The sequence below is a fragment of the Orbicella faveolata genome, unplaced genomic scaffold, assembly GCF_042242905.1.
Source record: "Orbicella faveolata isolate gen_17 unplaced genomic scaffold, um_ofav_v1 contig_1, whole genome shotgun sequence".
Classification (NCBI taxonomy): Eukaryota; Metazoa; Cnidaria; class Anthozoa; order Scleractinia; family Merulinidae; genus Orbicella; species Orbicella faveolata.
In genome coordinates this window covers 13,452,135-13,457,120 of record NW_028301536.1, presented here as the reverse complement: position 1 = coordinate 13,457,120, position 4,986 = coordinate 13,452,135, and positions in this window count along the sequence as shown.

The window sequence follows — 4,986 nt, the reverse complement described above, 5'->3', positions numbered from 1 at the left end:
ATAAAATGCAAATCGGAAAAATCACACCTCAAATTTGCACATGCAACTTTACTGTAAGCGAGGTTCCTCGGACTTTGGTTAGACCAAAACTATGGTTAGACTGAATTAATTCAAGAGTGCAGCCCCAGCCTCGCTTGGTTAATTTTCGCTTGTTTTTATCAAAGGTGATATTCCAAGCGGACTCAGAACCTAACTCCTTTAATTTATGTCAGGGAACTTTGATTAACTGTAGAATTGTAAGGATTTCTATGGAATTTTATCGCTTAATGAAGAGCCATGTTCCCGGAAATGTTTTTTTCATATACCTTGGTGGGGAAAGAACCCATAAAAGAACCCCAGAAACTGCTGCCTGGAATCATATGACGAATCATGTAACGTTCAGTATTGTTATCGATCATGAATTTCGGTCGGACAGACGCGTGAAAAATTGACGTCAATTTGGTAACTGACAATGGGAAGCAAAGTGTTAAATATAATACCCTGGAGCAATAGTGTCTTACAAGGTGCACCTCCTCGCCCACTCAATAACATGAGCCTGAACCAGCAGATCACGAATAAGAATGACCTTTGTATATGAAGTTTGTTTTATAGTTTTGTAATTTACGTATTTAGAGTGTCAACTTATTGTTAGGTATAGCCTACAAAGCAGTGTTTCCAAAAAAAAAAAATGGAAAGGAGTTGGGGGGTGGGGGGATGGGGCTCCTCACCCCTTACTCTCTCGAATTTTTGTTGCTCGTTTCTCGCCAGAAAAACTTGTCGTTGGCTTAATTTCTCGAGCTCGGAAAGAACAAGATTGCTTCTCAGGCTATATAACGCAATGTACTGCTAATGTAAGAACTGTAAGTGACTCTATTTGAGCGGCTAATTTCATGTTTTTATCCCTTTGACGTCTTTGACCGTTACATGTAAATAGTAGCCGTGACTTTTGTAATGGAAGTGATGTACATAGTTTTATAGTGTACGTAAATAACCAAAATAAAACATCAGTAAAAATTGATCGTTAGTAGTTCTTCTCTCTTGCTTTACCACTTTAAGTAGTCACCAAACACGGAACATTAAGAGTAAAGCAATACGCGTCTTTAATCAACCCTAATATAAATCAGGGATTGATAGCTAACTTTTCTTTGTCTTTCTATACCCAGATGCTCTTTGAGCTCCTCACGCGGTCCACGAGAGGAGAGACTGCGTGATAAGCTAAAGGCAACCTGCGCAATAGGCTAAGTAAATCTCGTTCTCAGTTGTTCCTAAGGGGACGTACACCACTGACCGAGAACCAGTGGGCTCTGGGGGCGAGATTTAGAAGACAGGTCACGAGAACAAAAGACCTAGTGTGTGTTTTTTTTCCAGGAAGTGATTATCTTGATCTAAAACTTAAGTCTCTCAGGGTGAATCATGAAAACGTATTAAAAACAAAAAGAGAACTTTGATATTGAACTTTTCTCACCATTCTGGGCGTCACCAAAGTTTGCATTACAGGGTACTAAGGCTGAAATGATTGTTGTCGAATCATGCAATGTTTGACACCCAATTAGAACGCGGTTTTTTTTCTATGACCAGCAACCGACTGATCTCGAATAAAAATGACCTGAGTATGAGAATTTTGTTTTCTAGTTTTATGGTTAACGTATTGAGAGTGTTAAGGTAGTGTGACGTATAGCCTGCGTAACAGTTGCTTCTTTTTCTGGAGGGGGAGGGGTTCCTCACCACCTCCCCCGTAATTTTTTTTCTCTCTAATTAGAAGAGCTTTTGCTTCTCCGTTCGCCTCTCGCGTTCGGCAAGGTCACGATTGCCGCGCAGTTTGTGTAACATATTTTTAACTACCAATGATGGTAATTGAACATTTCAACAACAACAACAATCTTTATTTGTACTCTCTCTCACGGCTGCTAATTACACAAAATATCGATAATAAAATTAGAGTACTGGCTGCCTGGAATAACCAGAGGGGCTAGCGGAGCCAGGCAGCTAGTTTACATCAGCATTAAATGAAAATAGATTTTAGGTCAGCAAGATAGCATAAGTGCACACATAAAATAAAGGAAAAGAAAAGAAAAAAAGAAAAAAAACCCGCTATTACTACGCTATTAGGTAAGCCTGAAATATTTAAATTTATATATGAATATAACATATTAAAATGAAAGAAGCGCACAATTTTTACAGTTATAACAACTAATAATACGTAATAACATTATATGCATATTATGTAAACTATATTTAACAAATAAAGAAGCTTAAGCCGTGTATTACACTGTTATAAAACACGACGGGCATTTGACAACATAGAAAACACGCAATGTAATTGACTATGCATGAGCGGTTGATTGCGTTTTGTTTTTAACCATTGATTTTAGCGTTATAAAGGTTGCATTTAAATATTGTTAGTAACTTCTGTAATGGAAATGATGTAGTGTTGAAATAATCAAAACAAATTATCAATAACATGATCTTTAGTAGTGATTATTATTTACTTTATTACTAACATACAACAATAAAGAAATACGTGCATTGCTTTTATCGATCCTACCTTTCAAGTGGATATATAGCGGCATTATACGCAGTCCTTGGGTTTGTCACGCGTTCCTCGAGAGAAGAGATTGCGTGACATGCTAAATTACATGTACGCAGTAGGCTACCTCGTTCTCAGAGAACACAAACACCGCTGGTCGAAATGCGCGGGCTCTGGGGGCGAAATTGAGTAGGCAGGTCATGAGGCAGATCACGAGAATGAAAGAACTCACGACCATTCCAGGATTATCCAGAACTCGATCAAAACTTAACTCTCTCAAGGTGAATCATAGAAAATGCATGGAAATGCAGTAAGGAGAACTTTGATATTAAACTTGGGAGAAAAAGAAAAGAGCTAATACACCGCTATAGGCCTTGAGGAGGCACACGTGACGACGTGATAGACGGTTCTGTTGTAACTCAAGCTGCGTTAAAAAAAATTATCCAATCCTGTACACCTTACAATCAGTCTGGTTTCATCGGCCAATCGGACCATAATCGTATTGCTGGTTTTCAGTGTTACGCAATTCAAAATAGATCGAAATAAAAATCAAAACCGGTCAATAGATAAAGTCCAGAATCTGGGAAATGAAAGAAGGTAAATATGCAAAGACTCTAGCCAAAATTCTGGTCACAGCAATTTTTCTTATGCGAGATATGCGGAGAAATTTTTTCCCCAAATTTATAGAGATTTGTATGGAGACGCCATGCTGGTGCCCATCCGTATGGGCACCAACATGGCGGCCGGAAACCAACAGAAACATCTGTCACTGAGTTTTGCTACAAAAGCGTGAATTTATCCCTCGAGGAACTCTAAAACATTAAAATAATACTTTTTCTGAGACATGAACTGTTCAGATAGCCAAGTTCCCCGAAATATATAAGCCACTTTTTTAACCATCATGACAGCTCTCTAGGCCCTCATGTAAATGCCGCGTCACGCAAAGGCTTAGAAATTCAAGCGTAGTGTATCACAAAACCAAGAACCCATTCGGAGCGAAAATTTGTATGAATATTAGTTCTCAGCTGCTCTTATACATCATTAAAGTAAAATCTCAGGAAGATCAATAGTTTTGTAGTGCGAATTTTAGTGACGTCATATGTTGGACTGGAACTAGCTTGCAATGGAGGCTCATGCGGGGAATATCATTAAAAAGAGAGTTTGAAACGGTTACCCGCATTTGCCTCTGTTGCAAGCTAGCCCCAGTCCAAAACCGAGAATAGGAATATGGCTTATTGAAAAGCACACTTTAATTTCGCGCGTAAATGATTTATATATGACAATACTTTGAGGCGGTTCTTAGTAGACATAATCCTGTAAAAAGTAAAATCTCAATGCAATAATATAACACCACCAATTTGCAGTCTTCTAATAATAAGCCAATCACCTCATGGATCTCTTTCTCTTTTCACGGGCAGGATTTTTCGTCCCAACCGTGCGTCGATTCATACAGTTTACTCTTACTGACCCCTCTCCCCTCTATCAGTTACCTCTCTACATCGGTCCGTTAATTCTGCCCCCATGTGCACGTTGTATAGAGGTTTATCAGCTGTTAATGACGTAGCTTGCATTGCATTCGACGTTCGCTGCATCGCAACAATATGTTGAGATTTTTTTTTTAATTAACTATTAAGCGGCCAGTTTTCAAAGCCTCGATTTTTAGCTCATAAAAGAAAACGTTGTATTTGTTACCTGTATTAGGCGGCCACCTTGTAGCAGCGCTATGTTTGTCTTTCTTTGTTATTTTACCTGTATTAAGCGGCCACCCTGAACATAGCAACTATGAAATTGGACGTAACAACTATGAAATGACGGAACGAGATATTTTGTTGTGAACTGGAAGTCATAGAAATACAGTACTGTAAACCGTAGAAAAGTAGAGTAGAGGACAATTTATTGCACAGTACTTTTATACAATGTTATGTATATTGTACCGTTAAGTTGCAAGTTGGCGCTGATCCTTGTTTAAAATATTGATCGCTTGAAAGAGTGTTGGTTGTCTTATTGTTTCCTTGCATGAAGTGTGTTTGTAGATACGCCATTAAAATAAACATTTGACCACGCCCAGTGAGTATTGTTATTGATCCTGTATTAAGCGGGCACCTGCATTAAGCGGCCGGTCCCGAGGGTGGCCGTTATATACGGGTTCGACTGTACGTACGTTTCAAGTCAAGCTTTGTATGTACAAGTTGCAGTGAACGTCATAATCACTGGATAGCGTTTAATAATTGATTATTTCCTATTTTTACTGTCCGAATATAAACAAAACATTTTATTCCATTCTGATAAAATACCCATGGCTGGAAAAAAGTTGGACGGGAAAAATTATACGTTTATCAAACTGATCGTGAGGTTAAATAAACAATAGCCTCCATTTGGCACGAAAATATGCTAGGATATTTGAGACCTCGTAGCTCACAGTTTTCCTCGAGCTACGCTCTCGGAAAACTGTTCGCTTCTCGGAAAAGATAATGTCCAAG